Here is a 10,881-nt window from a genome sequence, read left to right on the forward strand (position 1 = left end):
CCAAACGCAGTGTGTGCCAGAGGAGTAGTTGTAGGGGAAGCCAGGGGACAGAATGAGGCCTTGGACGTCCACCACATCCACCTTGGCACCACAGTCAAAGTAAACCTGCAATATGAATCACAAGTTAATTAGTTGTGTCACAACTCTAAATTTGCTTTTAAGGCAGATAATTCCCACTTGAATCTTGCATTTTTATTTCAAGCATTCAATGACACCCTTTTTCAGAGCGACAATTAATATGACTCACACCGCTCAACAGGTTGAGCACAATACAAGCACTGCCAAGGTGAGGGCTTTTGACTCACACCGGTGCCAACCATGCTACCATTCATGTTATTCTTTTGGCATTATGTTTAAAAGTGTTGTATTACACTCTGCCTCAATTCTGAGATGTGTTGTGCATTCAGATAATGGCCAGTAAGTGGTTACGTTCTCTGTCAAAAGTACCAACAACCACAGTACCTATCAGCTAATAATACACTTGAGTTGTGGTCTGATTACTCATTGACATAAACCAGCTTGAAACTGAACTATTCAACCCTGCAGTTCTGCCTTTATATCAAAGCCTGTGTTTTGCCTGTATTGCCTGCTTGGGTAACCCTAGGGAGGGCATTTCTTCAAACATGCTGGTTGTAATTCTTCCCAGGTGCGCGGGGATGTAAGGGGGACTTAGGCCCTAAGCAGAGGCAGATGTGTGGCTGGGCCAGGGAGCTGACGACCAGACCTTTGTAGGGGGCCTGCGCGTTTATGAGCTTTCCTGTTGGCCTCAGTTTTGGACTGTGGGAATGACCCAGACTGGCAGACCCCCATGCCAAACAGGTAACAAACCAACACCCGCAGGCGACACTTGTGCTCTACACTGAACTAAAAGCATACGAGATCACTTTGAGAATGTAGCTTTGATGGAAGGGGATAAAAAGGGACACAAGGAAAGCTTTAGTCTACAAAGCCAGACAGGCTCCCTGATTGCTCCATGGACTATCTATCCACATCTGACTGCATTTATCAAAGACATTCCTCAGTCAGTATATTTTAGATAGCAAATTCTACATGTAAGTTACAATCATGACCTCTGGCCATCAAAATCAAACCAGAAGTCCCTCTCTGTCACTGATAAAGCTCACCATTGCACAGCCAGGCTACAGCATATTACAGACACATGGGAAGGCAAGGAGGGCAGTGTGACCTATGTAGCTAAAGAAAGCATGTGTGTTCTAGATGTTAGATGTTCAGACATATTTTGTTCTGAGCGACTCTGTTCTCATATTAAAGAAAAGATCATTAAAATCAACATCTGCACTCAACCACGATTTTAAGTAAAAATTTAATAAGCAACAGGTCCTCTGACAAACTCGTACTCTCTCCCAGCCTCTTTATGATTACATGATGACCGGTTCAGGTAAATGCTTTGCTGAGTTTTACTTAGAATGTGTGTTACTCTGTGATTCAGTCACACAGACTTCACTATGGAAAGTGAGAAAGTCAACATGCTATTTTTGCAGTGGGTTGCATCTCCAAATCTATTCTAATGATGTCACTTGTGCCTACTTTCTGTACAGACTGATAAAATGTTTTTTCCGAGCCAAAACCAGCGCATACAATTTTCTGCAGTCTATGCCAGTTAGGTGTGTTCTTTCTTCCCGCTGGAATGTATGGTACGTTCACTTCTCAGGCTGTGCAAGTGTCTGGGAAACTCTGTGGAAATATTGCATTTAAATGTTGGTTATATCCCAAACAAACAGCTTATGTTTCTGTGCAGACAGTGATCTGTTGGATTGTGAGAATACCTTTGAAGGTACAACCAGCTGCCTAAAAACGTACAGAATGTCACTGCATGTGGATAAATCACAGGGCAAGGAGTGTGGCTAAGAGTCAGTGAACAATAACACAGGCCCTAACCATGACATGGCATAGCACATTTGCCAGCCCCCCTTGTATTTCCAAGAAATGCAAAGTGAAAGTATGAAGCCTACCAAAAATGAACCAGCTTACTACAGCATGAGCCATAGTTTCCTAACTACAATTACAAACACTGGTACCACAGTCAAAGACATTAAACTGTCTGTCTACATACACACACGCACATGCCAACATAATATACTGTAAATATACAGTTAATGTATATATCAATCTTTATGTTGCTTATTTGGGTAAACTGTATTTTGATACTTTGGCAACTTTGTTTTTGAAGTTTTCATGCCAATAAAGCACCTTTGAATTGAACTTGGTGAGTGACAAATTTAAGGAAATGTTTTCATACTTTCAATTTAATATTTAAAAAAACTTGCAGAACTGAACAATGTTTTGTTTAGTTCATTAAAGTCCTTTATGATAGTTACATTTCGCAGATGGCATGCTACACTTGCACTGCCCACACACTTACTAGAAATTAATGTGCTACAGCAAATAATTACACGGATGACATTTGAACGGGACAAATGCCATTCCTGCTGAGGTTAGAGAGAGTAAGCTGATTTGGGGTTTGCAGTGCTTGCAGCGAGGTTGCGCAATGAGGGGAACCACTTCATAATATAGGGGCATAACAGGGGGGAGAAAAGGACAGTGTGTCCCCTGTTTAGGGCAAAAATGACCAATGATAACTGAACATATGTTTGTTCATTTATCTTTATCATATTGCTGCTTTGCTGACTGTTCCCATAACAGATTAGTTTTGCCTTGTTCTCCAGCCTAAAATAAATAAATCAATTAAAATTTAAAGTAATAAAAAAGAGAAAAAAACAGGTTGCAAATAATGCTCATCTACAAATTAGTAACAGCCTCTTGTATGATGTGAAATCCTGCATCTGATGAAAGAGAACTGTGTCATGGACAGAGACTGTGTCATCTCTCCCACCAGGACAAGGCAACCGGGAGGTCCCCAGCACCCTGGGATGTGCATGCTAGACTACACATTAAAGGGCCCCAAAATGCCACCGTGTCGAATGGAAATAGGACATTCTTATAATGCCAAACATCTCAGTTCTGTTACATCACAGACCGTTCCACTGGCAGGCCGCTAATTATTCAAGGATGCCTTTTCTCATGGCGAAACAATGGGCTGCAGTGCCGTTTTGGTGAGCCACTCCACAAATGGGGAGGGTGGATAATATTTTAATGAAGTGATGCTAATAAGTACAAGGCAAGTTGAAAGTTTACATAAGAGCCGGCTGGTCATTGCGCCCCAGTTGTGCCACTGACAGGGGCTTCCCTGGACAGAAGTAGATCAACTGAGTACATAATTGTCTGAAATGACTTGTTCAGTGAAACATCAGACCAGCTGCTGTCATTACTAAGAGGCCCTTAACAAATGTTATTGTTCTATTGTTTTCACTTTGCATCAGTACATCTTAAAAAAAAGGGTGTTTCAATCACATTCCATGATGGAGTTCATTTGTCTGTCTAATTACCACAGAGGCAACTTCAAATCTATTGACTGATGTTGTAAAGCTGATTTATTTGTATAGAACCATTATATTATATATACTATTATATTTGAATATTGCTTTTAATTTTCTTTTAAGAATTATTTATTGTTAAAAATGTTATTTTAAATAATAGAAAGAATAGAAACAATTTTAACCAGAATATATTTTTCTATGAGTTGTCACATTCTATGTAAACAGCAGGATGTGGTCAGAAAAAAAGATGAGAAATAAAGAAAAAGGAAAATAGTGGCTTTCTGTTACAAACAGAAGTCTCCAGTCTGACCTAACTGTTTGCTGATTTTTTTTTTAAAGCAACGAGGCTGACGACACCGCTGCGAAAACTCTGCAACACGAGCTGGCTTCTGCTGAAGTACTGTTAACACACACAAACACACACACACACTGCCTCTCATGCACAAACAGCTCCGGACTGGCTCATAAACAGGCAGGCGGGCCCCTCAAAAGGGGGCAGGAATCCTCACTAGCCCTGTTTACTGGAGGAGAAAAGTGACACTGCTTCACAGGCTAGCTCTCAGGCAGCAGCAGACCACTCAGGATGCATTACAATCGCACTTGATTTCTCAAATCAGGACCAATATCAGCATAGTAAGGTTTCGTAAACAAGTAGTGTGTAGCCTGAGTTCATTTATGCTTATTCTTAATTTTAAATCAAGTAGTTTGACTGGATTTGAGATCTCAGTGATACAGACCTGAAAACAAAACAATAATGAGAAAAATAAAGTCAAGAAAATAATGCGGCTTCACATTCACTTCATTAGCTACATATTAGAACAAACATAAAAAGTAAATACTAAAAAAGTAAGAATTTATGCTGTAAAATCAATAATGGCAAAGAGGCAAAATCTACCATTCATTCAAATAAAAACTGGAGCTATTTGAATGTATAAAGATTAAGAGCACCACTAATTTAATCAGAATAAAGAGGATTTTTTTCTAAAAGTGCAACAAATGTATAGGAATTTTCATGAGCTGCACTGGTGCAGAAAGATGCAGATGTCAGACACAGTAATGCAGTATTTGGTAAAAGAAAAAAAAAACTGAATTGCCATATTATATCAATTATAGAGAGGGATTTGCAGGTAAAAAGAAGCAGACAAGACCTGCATGGACTGACCAAAAGCAGCTGCAAGTCAATCTGTGCAAGATGTCCCATTTGTGTTTATTATTTTGTACAGCTCCCTCAAAATGCACAGATAGAAAAGAAGCTCCTTGAGGTCATTCTCCACAGCTGTGAAAAGGCGCTGATACTCGAGCCCAGGATTTATCACATATCTCCCCTGTGATGTCAATGCCTCTCCTGGTGGGCTCATGTCAGTGGCTGCACGTTCAAGCCAGGGTGAGTTTACAAACAACTGGTGTGGCGTCCTGATTAAGCCCAGGCATTTCTAGGGTCGCCCTCGTTGGCCACTGTAGTGCTGGCTCAGCACATTTACACCACCGTGTGCATCGTGAGTGACTTATAAAAGGCCTCTTTGAGCCCCAAGTATGTTTGATCAACATTTTATTTAGAGAGCCACCATGGGATGTTCAGTGTTGCCAACATGGACATGTGGAACATTGGAAATTATTACCGCTGTGGTCCTCAAACTCGCACAGATATGTTGCTGGGTGGGCGAGAGGACAAGCAGATGCAGGCTCTCTCTTCCATGTTTGTGGTGTAAAACCTATTAACATATTTCCTCTAAAAAGAGCTGCTGCTGCTGTGATGGCAGGCCTGTGGAACCCTGTGGTGAATCATGACCTTATCTTCACAGTGGTTTCAACCAGTTTGGTGAAATCATTTCCAGATTTTGGAATGTGATCCAATGAACGCATCCATGATAATTAGTCTTTGGGCAGCACCTCAGTGAGAAGCTGAGTCGTGTTAACTGGGCTGCACTGTACTGACACAGTTAAACTGCTATCAATCAGAGTCTAAATGGATACAATAACATTTCCAAGTGCAACCACAAAATCAAAATTGCCAGATAAACTTATTTTTAAAAAATATAATCTCCAGCGTATAACCCCTACACAACAGTATGTTGTGTAGGGGTTGACAATTGGACACTTAACAGCTCTCTGCTCCTAAATTTAGTGACTTCGCTCGGTTCCTCGGACATGAGGTTCAGCATGTTAGTTTCTTACTTACTTTCTTAATTAAATTCATGTAAAAATAAATGCTGAGCAATTAAAAAAAGAAGGTTATTTAACAAATCTTACTGGTACTTAAAAGGTATTTTAAGAATCCACATTTGTCACCTGTGCAAGCTGTATCTCTCTTGTTGTGTTTTTACAACACAAGAAAACTATGAATGTGTTGTTTTATTGGAAAATACATACAAAATAATACAAAGAAATATCAATATAGACAAACATAAATGATAGTAAAATCCTTCCATTTTGCTTTACATTGTAAAGTTCAATCACACAACTTTCTGGGTTTTTCAAAGATCTACGCATATTTACTGCCAGAAAATCAGATGCCTAGCTGTGTGAACTGAATGGTAATACATCAGAGACACAAACTAACACTGACCATGACCTTAACAGAAAATAGGACGTACTCCTGCTGCATATTAGATCCTATCTGACAAACTCTGATTATTCTGTGTCCACAAGAAATTCATTATTGTAAACGGAAGATGCTTCATATATTGTACTTAAAGAGAGAAGTAGAACAAATGCAGTTACTAGAGATTTTATTTTGAAAGCCTTTTATCAGCCGTTAACTCTTCCAGTGTTGATGCCAGAACATGCGGTGCAGTTTGTTTTCTTACAACCTACTGTATCTGCAACACAAACAGGATAGATTTCAATTACTCACAGCATCTCTGGCCCTGCCATCCCATTTCTTCCCACTGCAGTTCAGTGACACAGGGTGATATGTTTATCTGTTGTCAGATAACTCATGGGAGGAATAAGTGAATTCACAGTTCAATGGGGTCCTACAACTCAGTTCAATTAGAGATGAATGTCCCCTCTTTCCATCCCAAATAAAACATTCCAAAAGACAGAGCAGAGCAACAAACAAGGATCAAATTCACTCGTCCACAGTGCTGAATTGTGGACCAACAGACTTGGATGCCTCCCATTTTTTTCTGAGGGGGATAGAATAAATTCCAAGCTTGTTTATGCTGTTCCAAAAATCAACTTAATACAAAGGGGGAGCGGACAAAGCCATCATTTACCGTGCCCCCTCAGGCAGATAATTGCAAAGATAGTGAGCACCCTATGCACACAGGAACTAAAGCTGGAGATGATGACAATTCACTATACCAAGGGCTTTTGTTGTCTAGTTCTAAGAATTGTGCTGCTGAGCTGTCATTGTCCATCAGCGGAAGAAGACGGCTCTTGACAGGTAGAAGCCACAGAGCTTCCCCTGGCTGACAATGTGGTCTTGGTGTCCTGGAGGCGATCTATGCCAATGGTAACCCTTTTTACGTTATGACACCAGCAATTGTCACAAATGGGGACATTATGCTGCATCACACATAAATGAAAAATAGAAGCATATGTGATCACAAGACTGAATGGGTGAGACAGTTTACATTTTGGGTTCTTGGCAAAAGAAAAAATGCGGCAGGAAAGCACATAAAATATGGAGAGCACATCTCTGTCATTTTCAGAATGCTGCTGCCTCTGTCCATTTCCAACACCACAGGAGTAACCTATAGATTATAGCAAAGTATTTATAGTTTTCTGAGCAGTGAGAGATCACAGCTCCTCTCTTAAAGAGCAAGTACCGAGGCCCACCCCCGCTCCTGTCTATGTAAACATGACTGTTCCAGGCTACTGACAATGTGTATCAACAAGTCCTGTCATCCTCAGTCACGTGTAGTTATTTTTCCAGTGCAGGTATCCACATAAACCAAATTATAAAGAGACACCTCAGGTTATGGCATCAAAACAACTTTTAAACCTCAATCAATCAACTGTGAAGAACCCACAGACAGCTGTGAGCCTCACTAACCTGGCAGGAGCTTTGTCTCTACCACAGGAGAAGCTAAATCACATCCAACATGAATGACAGCCTGACTGAATGGAAAACATCCACAAACAGCAATCCCTGATTGTTTGCGTTCCTGCTCATCAGAGACAAACTTTTGATCATGAACGCCTCACAAGTCAAAGCTCGGGAATTCGCCTCAATGAGAAGTGCAACATAAGGTTAACATGGTCTCAATGTGGTTCTCATTTCAGCAGTTTGGACTCTGCATGCCATTCTCTAACTCTGAGAAGTGCATAACATCAAAACATGCCCGTGCCATCAAAACATCCATTCAAAAGCCCTAGAGGATATAATGTGTCACATTCCAAGTTTGGACATTTTAAAAATTTAGCCCAAAACTTTCATAATTTTGTTATGAATGGCAAAGATGCAGGAGAGTCAGTCAGCATGACGTAAGGTGATTAAAAAAGTCTGGCAAGTTTTTTGTTTCCTTCTAGATTTCAAAGTTTGTGATTGTCAAATAACCACATGGAATATTTTCATAGTATTAATAATGAAACTCAACTTGAGCCTCCCCTTTAGAATTGCAAGCAGCACATTCAAAAAACTTTCAGTTAATTTACAGCAGTTTATAGGCTACATGAGTCGGACGTGTTGGCTAAACGTTATAGACAGACACAAGCTGCAAGACCATTCTGACAACCATTTAGTTTAGGTTATTTTCTACACAACTTTCGGAATTACAGAAGCAGCATAAGCCTGCGTCTCTGAGGGGGTTATGTTACGTCCTGTTCTGTTATCAAACTGAAGCTATGCAAAACTCAACATTAAAAATTGTAAAATTTAAAGACCACCCATGAAAGCTAATCTTCTCTACACTGTAATACATGATCTTAGACGTTTTTCGAAGCACAGTGGTATTTTAATATAGTCGGCCTATGTCTTACCTAACAAAAAGCATTTACAGTGTTTAAATCTCAACTTTTAGAAATCGGCTCAGACTACGTACCGCTTATTGCTACCGCTACTAGGGTGAACTGTAATATGGTAGTACAGAATTGTGCATGAAAAGACAAACTAGATTTAAATGTCAAATGTAGTTAACACAAGTGTTCTTTTGTGTATTAGATATATGCCGAAGTATACGGTAGTGCTTACTCTTTCTTAGATTAACTTGTTTCGGGTTCCTTGGGGTCATAATGTTTGCCCAGAAGCAAACAATTGCTGAGTAACGAGATTTACGAACGATGTTCATGGTTTGATTCTCTCCACGCAAGTGAGCACGGCACTCAACAGGACTGGAGGTAAAGCTTGTGAATTATTTTTGCAGTAAAGAAATGGTAACTTACTTTCTGTGCAACGCATCCCATCACGAAGAGTAGATACGTTGTCATAAAAACATGTGCCCCAAGCGACGTAACACAACTCATTTTCCTCTAATTGTTCCTTTTTAGTACGACGCACAGTGAACCGTGTCCCGCTCCTCTGCTTCCCTCTCATTCACCTGAAGTATCGGGAGCGCGCTTCCATCGTTCATGGGCGAACTTGGACACAGGACCAGACCCCTGGCTAAAAAAACTCTCCTGTTCTCGACTTGATAGCAACTTAACCATTAATTGGAGGATATGAAGCACCCTTTAAAAATCTTGATATGCTTGTAGATTGTATCACTGTGCCTTTAGCCAGTCAAACTTATCATTAGGTCTAGCTATGATATTTCCAACTCTATTTTCCTCCTTCTTCCAATCTTACAATGTAAATGAATGGTTTTTTGTGGTTGATTCTAAAATATCAACTTAAGAAACTGAGCATCTTTATTTTAGTGAGATCTTCAGTAATCAGAGAAAATGCTTACATTTATTTTAGTAGATGTGCAGAGATCAGCAGTCACACAGGCAGATAACAGCACACACAGGCATACAATGACCAAGCCAGAGTCTTGTAGGTGAGGTTTATGGTGAGGGCCTTTCCAGACAGCTGGATGAAAAAACATGTCACAGGCAGAATATCTTGAAACCAAAGAGTCAAAATCTCTGGCGTACGTTCAGTGCTGTACCCACCACTCTCCTTTAGAGGCTGTATTTCAAAATATTATATAATATGAGCCAGCATAATTTCCTCTGATCCATCATATAATTCTTTTGAAAGTCATCTTGCAGGCTATCTTTAAGAGAGCACCAAATCTAACTGCTAAATCTGATTTTACCACTCCAGAACAACATTGAATCAGGTAACTTTGTGGTAGATGCACAAAGTTTTGAGTTTACTTCAAAGTGCCCCTTCGACCCCCTTCACTCAGAATCTCAGATGGGCAGAATACAGAGGGAGAGGGATAAAAGGAAAGACTACTGGCTGCACAGACTGGAGACCTTCACCTCTAAAGCCTTTAAGTTATAGAGGTGGCTGGCGGGTATATTCATTTACATTCATTTAGCCTCCTGTCACAGTGTTATTATTAACACTACCACTAGATGGCACCAAAGTAAGACAGTTTGAAACCCTGCACAATGTCTTGTATATTATATAACCTTTGCATGAAAAATTTTGATTTTTAAACTTGGCTTAATACTTATATTTGAACTATAAAGCATATCAGTGGGTCTCACTTTGATTATGTCTCTTATAAGCTTTTCAGTGAGTTTAGAAATCGATTTTGGACATAGACCTGTTTTAACTCAATTTGTGTATCATATACATACATGACTGGGGACCTGGATGAGATATACCTAACTCTCAACACCTTACACCTATATCTCTGCTTCTTACATAATGTGTTCTTTGATCATCTAATAACTGATCTAATTGTTTTCTTTCTTACTTTTTCTTAAAAACATGCTCAAGTGATAATGGGAATTTTGCAACTGATGATATGTGATGATGGTCTTGTTTCTAATCAGTTATCTATTAGGATGATGGTGTACCATCACTTTAAAGAAGGAATTTAAAGATTATTATTATTATTATTATTATTATTATTATTATTATTATTATTTGTGGTTGTAGTACTGAACTATTCCTGCACACATGGAATCAAAATTGAACCGGGTGTGTGATGATGTCTAACCGAGAGTAAATATAAAACTAATTTTTTTTTTTAACGGAAGAACAATGCAAATGTAGCTTTATTCAAATCCATTCTAAGGAATCCAGTTTAATCTCATTACATTAAGCGGTGGCAAGGTTTAATGATGTGCATATTAATGCAATCCATGCACAGTATGGCGTACGTCTCATAAAATGGAATTAGCAGCTTGTAATGGCACGTCTGGTGGCATCCGCAGCTTTGGGCTAGCTGCAGGGTGCCACGGCGGAAAACTAGGGTGCAGCTCTTTGACCACAAGAGTGAAACATTGTACCACATCCGACAGCAGCAATGTAATGTCCGTTCCATATTATAGTTCGTGCCATCAATGAATCATTGCCATATGTATTTGCACTATAACCAACTCATAGAATTAACACAGTAGATTTGGTATTTTAAATTCAAATATTGTGAGTATAAAC

The sequence above is a fragment of the Toxotes jaculatrix genome, chromosome 7, assembly GCF_017976425.1.
Source record: "Toxotes jaculatrix isolate fToxJac2 chromosome 7, fToxJac2.pri, whole genome shotgun sequence".
NCBI classification, from domain to species: domain Eukaryota; kingdom Metazoa; phylum Chordata; class Actinopteri; family Toxotidae; genus Toxotes; species Toxotes jaculatrix.